The sequence below is a fragment of the Plutella xylostella genome, chromosome 11 (genome assembly GCF_932276165.1).
Source record: "Plutella xylostella chromosome 11, ilPluXylo3.1, whole genome shotgun sequence".
Taxonomy (NCBI): Eukaryota; Metazoa; Arthropoda; class Insecta; order Lepidoptera; family Plutellidae; genus Plutella; species Plutella xylostella.
In genome coordinates this window covers 4966108-4984882 of record NC_063991.1, presented here as the reverse complement: position 1 = coordinate 4984882, position 18775 = coordinate 4966108, and the positions used below count along the sequence as shown (strand labels likewise).

The 18775-nt window shown below is 37.3% G+C and overlaps 1 protein-coding gene across 2 annotated transcripts in view; it reads left to right on the top strand.

Annotated features, from left to right (window-relative positions):
• The first annotated feature begins 8970 nt into the window (after window positions 1-8970).
• The window catches only part of LOC105388696 (lachesin), a 92063-nt gene continuing 82258 nt past the window's right edge, over window positions 8971-18775 (top strand). For both annotated transcript variants that reach the window (XM_048623890.1, XM_048623888.1), the window contains exon 1: window positions 8971-9016. The gene's annotated coding sequence lies outside the window, so the exon portion shown is untranslated. The remainder of the gene's footprint in view (window positions 9017-18775) is intronic.

The following is an 18775-nucleotide window of genomic DNA, read 5'->3' as shown; positions in this document are numbered from 1 at the left end:
ATCGGCTTGGTAGTTGCTAAACCATTTTTCAATTGTGATTTATTCCATAGGTAACTATCTTACCGATTTTTCTACTTGAACTCTGGAAAGGTGAAACAAGTATATGTAGACACCTAGTGCTAAAGCAGGACAGACTACTATTTTGATTGTCAGAGTCAACTGTCACTGTCAAGCCACAAGCCTCACTGACTGTTTTGTTTGGTTGTTTATTGGGTTGTTTCAATTTTGGTATTTATATTTGTTATTTTTGGATCGCAATGGAATCACAAAAAAGAGAGCGTTCGGCGAATTTTAATATTAATGAAGTTACTGTGTTAGTGAGTGGTAGTTTTATTCAAACATGTCATAGAAAATAAAAAGACCGATGCAGCAACAAATAATAATTTTCATCCATGCGGTCTGCATGGAAGAAAATTGAGTTTCTTTTAACTCCAGTGGTATAACCAGTCCACTCATTGAAAATCCTTTAATTTAAGTACGAGGGCATCAAAAAAACAATGAAGAAGAAGTCGTAAGAAGAAGTCTTCCCTGCAAAGGCAGGAGATGTACAAAACTGGAGCTGGGCCCTCAAATGCTCCTTCATTTAACGATGTAGAAGAAAAGGTGTTAGGCATTTACTCCAACATTAGCATTCAACGTATCCTTAATTTAAATTTAATGAATAAAAACTGAAAGAAATAACACCTATGTTTTATTATCAAGTACTGGATGGTTTCTCTCTTTTCTCCTCAGCCTATAGCCGTCCACTACTGGACATAGAAGATCATGCCGCCAAGCAGGAGGGATGTCTTAGATACTTAGGTATATGTAGCATAGGTTACCTACTTATCATAAAATGAAAAACTATAATGTACCTTAATATTTTATTATGAAGGAAGTGCTACTACATTCCTCTTTTTTTAAAAATTAATGCTTGAAAATAAATCAACATAATGTTTGTAGTCTGGCGCCTTTCGGCGATGAAATTCTTTTGCATCCCACATGCTGTAATGATCAGGCCTCGTTTTGACGACTCTGACTTTCCTTTCAACAGGATTAATACATTCGTTCATTACCTACTACCTCTTTTTCGATCGCCAAATCATCAATATCATCGAAAATATCCATTGAAAAGACGATTATTCTCTGCGCTTGTATAGTTTAGAATTGGTATAAACACAAAAAAGAACTTACTTAATAACCTCAAATGTCAAATTATCAATCGAATAAGCACTATCTGGCGGCTCAAGCAGCAGATAGATTTATTCTCCAGTTAACTGAGTTATTGGACGAATAAGTTCTATCTGACGGTTGAAAAATTCAATATTTCGCTATCTGTCGAATAAACGCTATCTGGTTGTCTATCTGAGCATTGAAAAATCGGCCCTTAAACAAATAAATGCTTGAATAATGACTTTAGTTTGGGCGTAATTCTTATTTGTATCCACAGTCTCTACATAAACTTCGGTAATAAGCTTGTAATAAGTAAACAAGTGAAGTACCTAGTTTAAACATAAATACCACACTTATAAACATTATTTACAAGGAGTTCTTAAAATAAGTTTGTAAAGGTCTATATTCACGATAGACGACAAAACGCTGCGACATGTCTTTACACCGTTAATTAAGTAGTGAAGTTGCAAAGTACGGTAACATGAACATGATCGTCCTATGTTGGACATGGCCTCTCCCAAGGAGCTCCACAACACTATATCCTCGGCCTTCCTCTGACCAGCTACTACACTTCTTTCTGCGACTGTAGGTCGTCACACGCCATGTTTGCTAGTCCGTAGTATCCACTTAACCACTCTTCTACAAAACACAGACCCAAAATCAAAAATATGTATCAAATTTCAATAAAAAATGCTCGCCCTTTTAAGGGCGAATTCGTCCAAACATCATCTTACACGAGAATAACTATACCGGAATAAAATTTATACGCGAGTAAATATCTAGGATAAGTACATTTGCATTCTACCAAGTTATACCATGATTAATTGAATGAACGAGGAACGAAACTGTAATGCAACTAAAATAAAAATAGTTGCGTTTCAAAGCATGCAATAGAAATGACATGCCAACTTAGTTTGTATGGATTATAATAGTATGAAATTGTTTATGTTTTAATATTTTATTCGCTGTTGTTATTCTGAGAATTTGCCTATAAACTTACTTTTGTTTATGTTTTGACAGATGTGTTTATATGTCATTATGACGGTTTTCTAATCAGCTGATGTGCCGCCGCCATTACAAAATTACTCTCGGATAAGCTCGTTACACGGTCAATTTTGGCGGTATAACATTTTATTCTTGGGATAAGCTACTTATCTTGGTTTCAGGTTTGGTAGAATGCAAAATCGGCTTACTCGCGAGTAACTGGTACTTTACTCGTGAGTAAAAAGTTACTCGACGTTGGCCGAATCCGCCCTAAATCAGACATGAAATCTGAGTATAGTGCCACAATCTTATCTGTTCCGGTGGCGACATCGCTGTGATCGAATCCAGTGTTGCTTTCGATTAAATTTTGCCTATTTCTGGTTTAAACGACAATGCATTTCTGCTATTACCTATTGTAATAATTAGGTACATTCATAAGTATAGTACTATAGATAAATCAAAATATAGGGTCGATAGTAAATGAAAGTGGATATAATATACATATCAAACGACATTTGTTTCAGTGTAGTTCTGATTATGTTCTGCTTCTGATATAGGAGATTAAATCTAGATTACAATGCTATAGGTAATATATGTGGGTCGTGGGAATAACGAGATAGATAGACTTAAAAAAAACAATTAATTAAGTATTATTATTATTATTATTATTTTTGAACACTTTATTTTACATTTTCTAAAGTAACAAGAAACAATAGCATACAATTTTAAAATAAATTCAGACAGTGTGCAAAGGCTAATACATCATCATCATCATCATCTTGACCCATCACGTCCCCACTGCTGGGGCACGGGTCTCCTTCCAAAGGCTAATTGCCAAAAAGCAATTTCTTTCAGCCAACTCTTGATTGGTTGGGAAAATAATGACATGTCATAAATCATCATTATTTCGTCTAAAATCGCTGCAGGTGCGCGAAATTCTTCTTGGTATACTGCCTAAGATTTAAAGTATCATGTCATGCCATCACACCTGTAATCAAAGAAAAATAAAGATTATATAATTTTCATCACGAGTATCATCACGACTCATCCCGTCCCCACTGCTGGGGCACGGGCCTCTCTGGAAAATATTACATAAAATTACATGGAGTATATGGGTAAAATTATCCGTCATATTTGGCAACACTAACCTGTAGCCGCTGCAACTCGTTCTTCCAATTTTTCAAACGGAATTAAAGGCGCCTGAATACGTTATTCTTCCTGCATAAAAGCCAATACATATAGTACTACTTTTCTTGCATTAAATTACAGCGCTTTTGGTAGTATTTCACCCAGAAAATCACAAAACAAATTAAATAACAACAATTGAAATTGACAACTCAAATAACGCACAGAGTATGAAATGACGTTTGACAATGACGTTTCGTTAGTTGCACATTTTGACCACCGGAACAGATAAGATTGTGGCACTATAAGGAGAGGCCTTGTCAAAACCAATTTGTCATTTGAAATTGGTGACGTACTTTATAATAGCATTACAAAGGGCCTGAGAGGAAGGGGAGGAAAGGGTGGGGGGAAAATGTTTCCAGTGGCATTTTAGACATTTTTGAACATGTTGTAATGATAAATCTAATATTGACTGTCTCAGGGTCTAGACCATATGTATACCAAATTTCATTCAAATCCGTTCAGTATTTTTGGAGTGAAAGAGTAACAGACAGACAGACAGACACAGTTACTTTCGCATTTATAATACTACTAGTTAGGACTAGTTAGGATAGTAGGCCTACGCAAGGCCTACGGCGCCGCGTAGCATCGTAGCGCTACGCCGCTACGCCGTAGCTTCGTAGCAAGCTCGTAGCTCGTAGTAAATGCACGTATGCAAAAAAATATTCACAAAAGAGGGGTGTTATGAGTATGACGTGTCTGTTTATCGGTGTTTCTGTGCATGTGTGCGTGTGTATCTGCCTGTGGTAGCGTAGCTCCCGGCTGAACTGATTTTGGTTTTTTTTTGGGTCATTAAGCCGAACACTTAAACACACACAAAGTGAAACTATAAATGCACCGATATAACTTTTCAGGTACAGAACCCTAAAACAAGAAACAAATTCATAGTTGAATCAAAAAAAATATGATTAAAATCCACCCTCTTCTTATAGACGTTATAGCCCCTACCTTTCAAACAGTTCGGAATCAAAAAGCCGTAAGTCCCCCAAATATCTTCACTCAACATCCGACCTCATACCGTTGCATTTAAAACCCATTTCAGGCTGTATATCCTTCGATAGTTTCGTACTATGACCTTCCATTTGTGGTATAAATTGAATTTCATGGATAAAGTAAAAAAACGTCTCTAAGGAGACATGATTTTAGACAACTTACTTTAGGTTTTAGTGCCGGGCGGAATTCAATAATAGCTGGATTAGGGGTTGTAAAATGTGCCTATACTATACACACACATACAGAGTGTTGCAAAAATGGTATACTAAGCCGAAACCAGCATGTGCAGCATGTTATATCTAAGCCCGAAACTGAAATCAGAATTTCAAAATTCGTGAAAAAAAATATTCATTTTCCATAGAGACTTAGTTGGTCACGTGACTTTTTACTATGGAGAATGTTTTTTTTTTTCGAGAATTTTGAAATTTTGATTTCAGATTCGGTCTTAGGTATAACACGCTGCACATGCTAGTTTCGGCTTAGTATACCCTTTTTGCAACACCCTGTATACACACATATACACATATAAAATTGCCATGCGAAAGTACTCACGAACAACTACAGGGTGATGTTTTAGTGGCATTCTCATTGTCTGAGCAATTTTAATTACACTTAAAACAGTGACAATAACAACAAATTATTCCTAAACGGAAAAGACTGGCTTTATGACGCCGTCTGCAATATTGAAGAACATTTAACAGCGCATCAGAATATTACCAACTGAAAACGCTAAAATTGTGTCCATTTTTTTATTTGGTGATATTGTCTCGGGATTTTGTGAGTGGAACTATTTCATTGCTCGTGAGTGTACTGTGTCACTTAGTGCCAATTTCTCCATTCTCGGTTAGAGCATAACCAGGGAGTAGTGGTTAACTTTTGACACATCTGTCATGAATTTTATTTAGAGATGACGTTTACAGAGCATTAGAAATGTTCATTCGAACACGTCGTTGGTCTGACGTTAGCAAACGCGGCAGCCAACGCGCGGACAGCCTTCTCATGCCTAAATCTTGATTTAATTTGTGATAAATTCTGGACATTTTCATTGCCTCTGCTACCTTTCTCACTTTAATTTGGCGGTCGTCTAACACCATTTGGAGAACTTTAGCGATGTTATCGTCAGAGTTACAGTTTTTGGACGTCCCGAACGTTCATCATCTCCGAAGCTCTTACAGCCACGTTTAAATTCGGCTGCCCAAAATTTTACAGTGGTAAATGACGGTGAAGAGTCCCCGTACACAGAATCTAACTCATCTTTGATTTGCGTAGGGGTGTTCCCTTTCAAAAACAAATATTTTAAGACAGCTCGATACTCGATTTTTTCCATTTTCACAGAAATGCTCACATCGACTCACTCAAACGACTGTAAAATAAAAACAGCGCGTCAAAAATGGCTGAAATTTTGAAATGTTGCTGTCAAATGATGCACAATTACATTCCCTGACTTTAATTGATGTGTGTTGCCATCTTCACGTTGAGGTCGGAAACTTTTCAGACCACCTACGTAAATCAATCCCTGTCGGTTAGATAATCGACAATGGAGAAATTGACACTTAAAGTTGAAATTAGCCTATCAGACGCACATAGACGCATAGTATAATACATGCCTACAACTATGATATTTACTCGGTATTACTCAGCTTTTTCCTGTGAATATACAATACAATACAAACACTCACACCTTGTACTAATGTACTCCCTTGCGGGGTAGGCAGAGGTGCATTGCTGCACCCATTTTTCGCCAGTGTTATGTTAGTCCCAATGTAATAGGGGGCGGGCCTATTGCCAGTTTACGGGCACATCCAAAACCCGAGAACATATATGTATCTATGTTTAAACAAATATCTGCCCCAGCCGGGAATCGAACACGGGACCTTCAGCTCAGTAGTCAGGGTCACTAACCACTACGCCATTCGGTCGTCCTGTGAGAAATAAATAAAAAAAACCGTAAGACTAAGCAAAAACCACGCCCCCCGTTTATAAATATATTAGTCTCTTTCACAAAATTCACTTACAAGTATACTACGTGGTAAGTAAATATAAATTATAATAAATAACGAACTGGGGGTGTGCCATTAGAAACGCATTAGCGTCTTGTGTTCAGGGGGGGTTGATGGGGGGTTTTTGGTCACAGTCGTACTAAAATACAGTAAACAGTTGGTCTATCCTAATCCTAACTAATATTATAAATGTGAAAGTAACTGTCTGTTTGTCTGTTACTCTTACACGCCAAAACTACTGAACGGATTTGAATGAAATTTGGTATACATACGGTCTAGACCCTGGGAAAGAACATAGGCGAAGCGAAGCGCGCGGGCTCAGCGTTTTTTTAACAGACTGTTGAAAACTTCGCGTTTGTTTGCGACAGACCGGTTAATGATTCTTTGGATTTTTATCTATTTAAAGTGAAGTGTACGGCCAACTAGCCGGGTTCGATTCCCGGCTAAGGCAAAAACTTGTTTAAAGACAGATATTTGCACTCGGGTCTTGGGTGTTGATATTTATAATTAATCTATGTATTTGTGTAGATACATCAGCTGTCTGATACCAGAACAGACAAACTAACAAGAACAATCCTTTGCTCCTTAATTTCGTCGGAAGGCCGGATACTCTTCCTTTAATACAATACAATACAATACAATAATCTTTATTTGCACACCATAAAAAACTTAAATCTAACTTAAATAACAGAGATGCACAAATGGCGGTCTTATCGCTAAAAGCGATCTCTTCCAGACAACCGTTGTAAGAAAAGAACTAAACATAGAAATGGGCATTTACAAGGTGTATTTACAAATAATATTTTAAAAAGAAAAATACATATCCAAATAACATTGATACTTACTAACTATTATTAATTAAATACTCATATAAATACATACAATAAATACATAAATAAATAAATATATATATATATATATATATATAGTATGGATAAATATACAATATACCTATATCAGCTCAAAGTACGCTTAATACAACAAAAAATATATTAGATAAATATTTTGTACTTTAATTGTACTGTACATACATTTCGGTGCTAAGTATTTGTACATTAACATACGTGAAGTTCGGGATTTATGGGTTTGAGGCGGCGTTGCGATAAACTTTGCTTCCCTTCGGATTGTACGTCCCAGCCGCTCCGTACACCAAGATATATCTCCGTTTAAAATCTCCCCTAATATGACCATTTCAAATCCTAACTAATATAATAAATGCGAAAGTAACTGTATCTGTCTGTTACTCTTTCACGCTAAAACTACTGAACTGATTTGAATGAAATATAGTATACAGATAGTCTAGACCCTGAGAAAGAACATAGGCTACTTTTTATCCCGGAATTTCTACGGGAAAACTTTTTAAGGCAACACCTGGTCTTCAATATTTTGACGACTCATATAGAAATTTTGACGTTTTACGCGAAATCGCCAGAATAGCATTTTTATTTTCACTCGAGATAAACATCCCTTCGGTGATATCTCGGCATTGGTGATACATAGAGCGGTGGTTGCGTAATGGATAAGGCCTCGTCCTCTCAATTGAGAGGCCGTGGGTTCAAATCCTGGCCTGTACCAATGAATTAAGTTTTTATCAAAAACCTTAGCACAGTAAGCCTCCTTACCACAAAAAACTTTAAACACTTTAAAGTGTTTAAAACGAAGCTTGACATATTTTCTAGGCGTTTGACACCGCTAAACATCTGCCCTTAGGGCTTTACCACAAAAACTTAGACAGTATTTAACAGGTGTTTAGCGCTGTCAAACGCCTACAAAATCTGTTAAATTTCGTTTTAAACACTAGTTAAACAGTGTTTAAAGTTTTTTTGTGGTAGCACAGATAAGGTCTAAATAAGAAAAGAGTCGAGTTTTAAATGAAGAATTTATGGGTTTGACTGCATTAAAATAGAATTAGTGCCTTCAGAATTGTCATCAATGAGACCTCTGTTTGGCTTTAAGTTCCCAGTCAGCAAATACAGCCGGCACCAGACATCTGTGCCACGTTTCCTGCGCCGCGATGGCTTTAGAAAAGCTCACATGAGAAGCCCATCATAACGTCAACTAGATATGCTGGCTATGGTTCGTGATATTGCCTGGCTTTTGCCTGCGATCTCGACCGAATGGTGTAGTGATTAGTGAGTAGACTACTATGCTGACGGTCCCGGGTTTCATCCCTGGCCGAGGCAGATCTTTGTTTATAGACAGACTAGCTGTTCCCGCAAGCTTAGCTTCGCCTTTCAAAGTTTTCCCGTGGGGATTCCGGGATAAAAAGTAGCCTATGTTATTTCTCAGGGTCTAGACCATATGTATACCAAATTTCATTCAAGTCCGTTTAGCAATTTTGGCGAGAAAGAACAAAGGCCACTTTTTACCCCGGAATTCCCACAGGAAAACTTTTTATGGCGAAGCGAAGCGCGCGGGAACTGCTATATTATAAATGCGAAAGTAACTGTGTCTGTCTGTCTGTTACTCTTTCACGCCAAAACTACTGAACGGATTTGAATGAAATTTGGTATACATATGGTCTAGACCCTGAGAAAGAACATAGGCCACTTTTTATCGCGGGATTCCCACGGAAAACCTTTTTAAGGCGAAGCGAAGCTCGCGGGAACAGCTTTATTATTCTAATTTAAAGTTTCTTCCACAGGTATTCATCAAGATCAAGACTCAATGGTCATCGGGTCATTCATGCACGACAATTTGAGGTGAGTTTGTGTCGCCATTTTTGTTCTGTATCTTTATTTATTTATAATGCATCATTTATATTACAGTGCCACAAAATTATCTGTTCCGGTGAGAGCTCACGTAAATGTCTAATATTTCTACATTCTATAAGATTTTAAGTTTGTCTGTAGTGGTAATTCGCCTTTGTGGTTTAATAAACCCACTCAATCTATATCAATATATAATTTAGATATGGATCAATTTCATTCGCTCTCGTAGTTACAATTCTACACTCATGAGAAATGAAAAAAAAACAGTGAAAATAGAACCAAATTACTACTTAACGGAAAAGGGTAACGTCGCCGTACATTTAGCACAGCATCAATTATTACCAAAGAAAAGCGTAAATATTGTGTTCGCTTTTGAAAATGAAAATGGAAATAACATTATTGTAAGAAAGTAGTAAACTTTTATATAAAAAAAAAAAAAAAAACACGCACTCACGCCTTGTACCAATGTACTCCCTTGCGGGGTAGGCAGAGGTGCATTGCTGCACCCACTTTTCGCCAGAGTGTATGTTAGTCCCAATGTAATAGGGGGCGGGCCTATTGCCATTTTACGGGCACATCCAAGACCCGAGAACAAATATCTGTGTTTAAACAAATATCTGCCCCGGCCGGGAATCGAACCCGGGACCATCGGCTCAGTAGTCAGGGTCACTAACCACTACGCCATTCGGTCGTCTATACTTAATATATAAACTTTTATATCACACGTTTTAAAAAGGTGTTGGCATTTTGTGTGGAACTTTTTCATTGCTCGTGAGTGTATAAATTAATACATGTATGTAGTATTTAAACAAATGTATATCATCTACAATTCCACATGTTATCTTCAAATAGGACTTACACATACTTCAAAACCTTTTATTTTTCGTTCTCGGTAAAATTTAGATCGAAATGGCCGTTCAAAAGTTAGATTAGTGCAAGTCACCCGAAGGAGGGCTCGTTTCAATTGAAATACGACCGTCGTGATAGGACGCTAAGATTTATATTGCAGTGGTAGATTACAGACTCGGATGCGTTCTAGAGACGTATGGGTTACGTGTTTTAGAACGAAAATTGTAACTAGAAATTTGGGGATGAAAAGAAAAGTCGTACCGTAAAAAGATACGTCATTTAAATTAGTAATGTTCATTAAGGAGTATACAATAATACCACGTGCTCTTACGGTGTTGGAAAACATCGTGAGGAAACCTGCACATCTAGATTCTAGATGTGTATCCTAAGTGCATTGTACTTATTCCAAAACGGCCATTTGGTTCGCAATCTTATCACGTGAGTACAAATGTGCTGCGAAAATTGGGTCACTTGTGAGCCACCTCTGACTCTGACAACTCCTTCGGGGATAACAGTCGTGAGTGCATAATATTTATGTATGTATGTTCAATAAAAATATATATATATTCAGGAGTGTAATCCCCGAAGAGGTAGTCAGTAGTGACTCGCAAGTGAGTCACCGCTGTACTCACGTGATAGGGTCACTACTCAACACCATTTTTGGTCATCTCATATTACTTGAACAATGCATCAAGCCTACAAAAAAACGTTAGCCAATTGAATAACTATGTGCAACGATTGAATACTCTCTTTATTCACATTTCCAACGGAATAACTCAATTTTTACAACATGTTTGGCAACTGAAGTTAATTAAAAACCAATTGGCGGATAAATTCATTTTTATTGCGAAACAAAAGCTGCGAACTTTGAACTTTTATCATAACATACATTGAGAGATTTATATTGTTCCCTTGACGATACCTGCTAGCGTACTCCACAGACACATTAGCAATCAAAAATCAATCCTTAAGGTAAGTGTCTACCTATCGGTATCGTACGTATCGGACTAAACGGATGTTCGTAATTGTATAGAAAAACGGCGGCGTCGATGGTTGGCTGACGGCTATGCCGATGAATTGGACGAACTTGTCTGAATTTCTATCTACAAAGAATACTGAAAGCGATGCGTCCGTTACGTACAGTGCCACAAACTTATCTGTTCCGGTGACAGCTCACATAAATGTTTAATATTTCTTAATTCTATAAGATTTTATGTTTGCTCGTATTGTTAATTCGCCCTTGCGGTGTTAATAAACCCATCTAATCTGTGTGAGTAATAAGATATGGATCAATTTAGTTCGGTCTCACCGGAACAGATAAGTTTGTCGCACTATACGATGCCGAACGATGGACGCTTACCTTTAAACTACCTGACAAACATCTGTCAGATCCATACTAGTAACGTCTGATATGATCGATTGCCAATCAACCAAGTCTTTGTAGCTAAAATAATTATATTCACTAAAATCATGACAATTATAATATGTATAGACAGATTATATACTGCCTTTTCTGTGTAACTGAAAAACTCCATGAAACCTGAAATTGCGTGAAAACAAACAGGCTTTTCAGGCTCGATTGCCTCTCATAGCGTGTCGACAAAACGTTGTAGTAAAAATGTAATATTAATTATAATTTAACTACAATCTGGCGGCCATTAAAGTTATTAATTGATAAGATTGAGCTGCGTTGCTATAATGGGATTAATATGTATTCTTATTAGGTGATTTTAGCTCACCTTTCGCATGAAATTAAACACCTTTTCAATTATATAAAATTATATTTACTGTGTAAAATGTATAATATAAATATAGATAGATAGATAGATAGAGTACTCTTTATTTGTACACCAAGAAATGATTAACAATTTTACATAGACACTTAACTAGGGTACAAAAGGCGGTCTTATCGCTTATAGCGATCTCTTCCAGACAACCTTTGGATGGATGGACTAGAGATATAAAAGGGGTACAGTGTACTTACTCAAGGAATATAGTATAATTTAAGTTATTATTATCTACTACACACTAAATATAAGCAAAAAATAAATAAAAAATACACACAAGTACATACGCCTACTACATGTATTATAATACACAATTATCCTAACTAATATTATAAATGCGAAAGTAACTGTGTCTGTCTGTCTGTCTGTCTGTCTGTCTGTCTGTCTGTTACTCTTTCACGCCAAAACTACTGAACGGATTTGAATGAAATTTGGTATACATACGGTCTAGACCCTGGGAAAGAACGTAGGCTACCTTTTATCCCGAAATTCCCACGGGAAAACTTTTTAAGGCGAAGCGAAGCGCGCGGGAACAGCTAGTATACAATGTAATACATATATAAATATATACAAACACATATATACATATACATACATACATCATATACATACACATACATATCATACATAATATATTATGTTAGTATTTATTTATTTATACTGTTATTGCACAATTTACAAAAGTAGATGTACAATCAGGTGGACTTAATGCTAAGATCATAATTAAGAGTATAATTTAATGCTTTTCAGTGGTTACAGGATATTTGTAGATTGACATGATTTGTTTCATGAAATTTACGGCCTGGACCCCAATTCTCGACCATTAGTCTTTAATGTCTAGTGTTAGAATTCATTGCAAAATGGTTACTATTTACAAGACGTTACGTCGCGCCACTGACAGTAGACATTAAAGACTAGTGGTCGCGAATCCGAGACAAAGTGTAGTGGGACGAACTACATGTAGGGATATGATTCAGAGGTTTTTCGGACAAAATACCTAGTGTTCTAGATACAGTGGTTTAAAATGAGTCATCCCCTTTTATCTATCCTTTTTGAAGCACCCTGTATAGAAAGGCTACGCATATAGGCACTGATCGCTGAATATACGCGAATGATCTTTATTTCTTACTAGCTGTTTCCGCGAGCTTCGCTTCGCCTTAAAAAGTTTTGCCGTAAGAATTCCGGGATAAAAGGTAGCCTATGTTCTTTCTCAGGGTCAAGACCATATGTATACGAAATTTCATTCAAATCCGTTCAGTAGTTTTGGCGTGAAAGAGTAACAGACAGACAGACAGACAAGACAGTTACTTTCGCAATTATAATATTAGTTAGGAAGTTGTGGTAGTTAGGATGCTGGTTATGGTCAAAGAAAGCACATCTTTGATAAAATGTAGATCTATGTAGATAAATCAGTTGTCCGATACCAAGACGATATAATACACTCTGCCTAGCTAGGAACTGGATGTCAGTGTGTGAAATGTCCCCACATATATAATTTATGTTATTTCATACATTACATATTATTTTCCCAACTAGCCTCTAAAACGACGGAAATGTCTAATTAAAAATTCAACGACACACAATTAACAAGCGGCCATTTTGAATAAATTGTCGACGTGCTCAGTTGGCTGTTTGCGCGTTGCATGTCTTGATTGTGAGATAGCCGTGCACGGCAGCCTTACCTACGTAAGTACCTATTGTTAGCTGGCCAAATGAGGGTTTCCGAACGAGTAAATTGAAAAATAAAATGTCAAAACAGGGTTTTCTACGCGAGTTTCGCATAAATGGTTGCTGTTTCAGCAGCAGTTGTAAAGCCTAGACAGAGGCCTTGAAAGGGTGCTTACATAGAGAAACGGGTTCCCTATATCTATCTACCTGTACCGGTAACCTGATTATGCGAAAGCGCTCATGACATTTAAAAATCCGGGAAATGCTCCGTGAGTGTGCGCTTTCGCATAATCAGATTACCGATACAGGTAGGTACAGGGAACCTGATTCTCTATGTAAGCACCCAAAACCTCTGACAGTTGGGTTGCCCACTTACCCGACAATTCTCTCAGACCAAGCTTGCTTGTGTTGGGGTCCACCAACCCGCGCTAGGCCACCGTGGTGGACTAGGCGTACACCCTTCCTCCATTGGAAGGAGAGCCGTGCCCCAGTAGCATCATTGCTGGTCAATGGTCAGATGTACATATAGGCCTGTTCAAAGGAAAATATTTTTTCCCTTAACTCTCTACTTTAACTGATAAAAGTTGAAATCAAAATCAAATCAATCATGTGATAAAAAAATGCACAGCAAAAATACTATTCATTTCTAGCCCCAACCCTAGACTTCTAGTGCTCCCATTAAACCCTGTTCTAGTACATTTCCTGTGCTGCCGTGTTATCCTGGAACAATTGAAATATAATCATCGGTTATGCCAGTAACTGCGTGTTGGGAAACCCACCGCATTATACGTGTGGTGTTAATGTTTTGTTGGGAAAATATTGACGCCTTTTTTGCTGGCTATACTTTTGAAGCCAATTTTCATAAAGGTAACATAATTAGTAGTTACCTCATATTTGATAGAGATTCCAGTCATTCAACGTAAAAAATACGAACATCTTTCAAAGGTAACAAAACAATTACTCACCAACCTAAAAAAATAAAACGATATACCTACTTACACACTCACGGGGTAGACGAGTTCTCGAGTGGAGACCACGAACAGGCAAACGCAGCGTGGGACGCCATCCTGCCCGCTGGACTGACGACCTTAGGCGGGTAGCCGGTAGTGGTTGGATGACGAAGGCCGAGGGCCGAGTGTTGTGGCGCTCCTTGGGAGAGGCCTATGTCCAGCAGTGGATGATTATTGGCTGATGATGACACACACACAGATACAAAGACACATTAAACTTTTTTCGGGGATTAAAAATACACTACATCCTGTATACCGCATCAAGTAATACTATTAAAACTAGAAACAAAGAAATAAAACAAACACTCACACCTTGTACTAATGTACTCCCTTGCGGGGTAAGCAGAGGTGCATTGCTGCACCCACTTTTCGCCAGTGTTATGTTTAGTCCACTGTAATAGGGGGCGGGCCTATTGCCATTTTACCGATACATCCAAGACCCGAGAACAAATATCTGTGTTTGAACAAATATCTGCCCCAGCCGGGAATCGAACCCGGGACCTTCGGCTCAGTAGTCAGTGTCACTAACTACTACGCCATTCGGTCGTCAAGCAATACTATTAAAACTAGAAACAAAGAAATGTGCCTAGTTAATTTAATAATAATAATGATGTAAACGCCACTCATACAATTCAACTTGTATAATGCTAATTGGTAGGTTGTTTGTTTCTCACGAACACAGAAAAGGAGGTTTTTGATTTGTATCGTGTGTGTGTGTGTGTGTAGTGAGTAGGCTGTGTGGTGTGTGTGCCACAACTTTTTCCTTATTCCATGGAATGTATAAAGACTTATTCACACAGTTTACAATGATAATTGTAATTTTAGATATTTGTGCTAAAATAAAGGTAATCAAGTAATTAAACACTGGCTAAAATACTTTAGTTTACCTTTTAGTTTTTCTGATTTGCCATTGCCAGATTTTAGGTATCTCCGTTTTTAGAGGAAACACGCACAGTTTGACACACAGAAAACGCATATACACTCATGGGCAATGAAAAAGTTCCACTCACAAAATGCAAACACAAACCAAACAACCCTAGTTTTTTCAAAAATTTAATGTAATAAAAATTACAAAATATTACCGTTTTTAGTTGGCTATATCCTGATGCTCTGTTATGTTGTAAATTATGTACTTCAATTTTGCAGAAGGCGGCCTTTTCCGTTTAGGAATTAGGAGAAATTTGGTGATTTTCTCAGTGGAACCTATTCATTGCCCGTGAGTGTACTTACCAGGGTGATTGGAAAGTCGATGTATTCCTTTAAATGGGTTGTAGACGAAGGCGTTTCCAGTCAATTGAACCCCATAATGCATTATCCGAAAGTCAACCGTTTCTGAGTTATAAGTTTTTTTAAGAATTTTGCCGAAATTTATGTTTAAAAGCAAAATATTTCAAAAACTAACAATTTTTTTAATACTTTTGATTTTCGGATACTGCATTATTCTGTTCAATCGACTGGAAATGCCTTCAACTACAACCCATTTAAAGGAATACATCGACTTACCAATCACCCTGTATAGTGTGAGAACCGCCTTAGAAAGCCCGTAAATTCGCTGCTGGGACTGATAGTAAAACAACGCACATAACTTTTAAGTAAACTGTCATGTTTCTGCTTATAATTGTTAAGTTTTAAGTTAGGAAATGTGCGTAAGCCTTTACGGCGAAATCAAAGTAGTAAGGAGCGTACATCTTTTATAGGAGTTCATAATTATTTGAATAGATTAGTAATAGAAAAGTTATGCTAACGTCGACCTTAAATGTATTGCTGCCTTGCTTTGATAGTATACAGATAGAAAGTGACAGACATAAATGTAATGACAAAATTAGCTTAGTTCCTTTGTGCAACTCGGTATATGACTAATAAAATGTAACTTCATAGTTTTCAAAGATTTACTTAATATACTTACCTAATGAAAATTTTATTACAGTTAGTAATGTCCAAGTAAAGTGAATCCATATAGGTTCATATTCAAAACAATATCTTAATTACTTTATTATATTATGCAATAAAAGAATACCTGAATAAAAATAAAATAAATAAAATGTCCCAACCACCACCGCACATATAATTATATCTAGGCTTTTAAGTCCCAATAGTTCAGTCAAGTCGGACAAAAATGACAATAATTGATTGAACTAAAGTCTGCTTTTAATCTCAGATACTAAATTGACAGATTCTGAACGTTTCATCAAAGAACTGTCGATTGTCCCGCCAATAGAACGACAGACCATCGACTGTTGAGAAACCGTTCAGAATCTGACAATTTAGTGCCAATTTCTCCATAGTCGGTTAGACGTTAGACCATAACCAGGTATTAGTGGTTGACTTTTGACACATCTGTCAAGAATTTTATATGAAGATGACGTATAATTGATTAACCAGTAGAGCTATCCGGAAAAAACGCAGCACATTCTATTCGATAGTGTATTCGAAAGTGCTGTCAACCTGTCAACAACAAAATGGCGGTGTATTGCGGTGTACAGATTTGCAAAAGTTTGACAGCTATCATTCCATAGGTCATTGTCAGAATAATATTATGTACTCTGTGGTCATTCTTTTCGAAACTCATTCGAAAGGTAAAAAGTGTTCGAAAGTGCTGTCAAGTTGACAATAGTCGCACTCGCATTCGATTCTATTCGTTAGCTCGAATTTTCATGATACGGGTACAGTTCCTTGGTCGGATAGATAACCGACTATGGAGAAATTGGGGCTTAGTATCTGAGATTAAAAAAACAGACTTTAAACTACTGTGAATAGACAGAAGTTCCCTCCTTTAAAAATAAAAACAAAAGCAGGTGCCGACGCAAGAGAGCCGCCATTTTCTTGAGCCATTTAAAAATTCCGCTAAAGTTCTCTCCGCTGTAAATCATATTTAAGCGTAGTTTAATGGTGGAATGTTCCGGAAAATACTGGAAATATCCAGTTAATTCCGCGTTTCGAATGTGAGGCTTGTGCACTAATCTGGACCACTTTGTTTTCGGATTGTGTCCTGTAATTATCAAAAACAGTTTATTTATGTTTAACCGGACGACCGGATGACGCAGGTTAGCAACGCTGACTCTTGTGCCGAAGGTCCCGGCAGATATTTGTTTAAACACAGATATTTGTTTTCGGGTCTTGGATGTGCCCGTAAAATGGCAATAGGCCCGCCCCCTATTACATTGGGACTAATATAACACAGACGAAAAGTGGGTGCAGCAATGCACCTCTGCCTACCCCGCAAGGGAGTACATCAGTACAAGGTGTAAGTGTTTGTTTGTTGTTTGTTTTTTAGTTTTGTAAGCAAAATTATAGGAAGTTCTTGCAGCAACTACGACATTTTAGTACGAATTAGATAGAGTGCCAGTGCAAAAGAAACGTCTACAAAAATAACATCCCACTTCAACCACTGAGATCTTATCCTAACTATCCTAACTAATATTATAAATGCGAAAGTAACTGTGTCTGTCTGTCTGTCTGTCTGTTACTCTTTCACGCCAAAACTACTGAACGGATTTGAATGAAATTTGGTATACATACGGTTTAGACCCTGGGAAAGAACATAGGCTACTTTTTATCCCGGAATTCCCACGGGAAAACTTTTTAAGGCGAAGCGAAGCGCGCGGGAACAGCTAGTTTTGAATAAAGAAGATTTGTGATTTTATTCATTGGTTATAACCATAGAACAATGCGGACTCGGGATAACCAACAGTTTTTGGTTATACAACAGTTATTGGCATTAGGTTGAACTTAAAACGGTTTGACGGCTAAAAAAATGCGGCCAGTTTTTTGCTTTGTTTTTGTATGTAATACACCATTTTGTTGTACATCCTAATCCTAACTAATATTATAAATGCGAAAGTAACTGTGTCTGTCTGTATGTTACTCTTTCACGCCAAAACAACTGAACCGATTTGAATGAAATTTGGTATACAGATAGTCTAGACCCTGAGAATGAACATAAGCTACTTTTTATGCCGGAATTTCCACGGGATTTTTTTTAAGGCGAAGCAACGATTGCGGGAACTTCTAGTTGACTATACAGGGTGTTGCAAAAAGGGTATACTAAGCCGAAACCTAGATATAACATGCTGCACATGTAGGTTACGGCTTAGTATACCAATTTTGCAACACCCTGTATTGTTAATCTAAATTCGGCATACTTACATCGCCTTGCAACAGCCTGTATAAGTGTACGCTAGGCAATCATCCAAAAAGCATAATATAATGCTTATATAATGTATATGTTACTGTAAAAGCCCGAACAACGGTAAATCCTAAGATTTACGCGTAAAACCTAAGATTTACCAACTCTTAATGGTAAAAGCCCGAAAGATTTTGCGATTCGCACTTTTACCACTATTCACTTGGTAAATCTTAGGATTTACATTAAGGCACGGTAAATGTTGAAAAAGCCAGGTTATAACTTATAACCTCCGTAGTCGAACAAAGCGTCC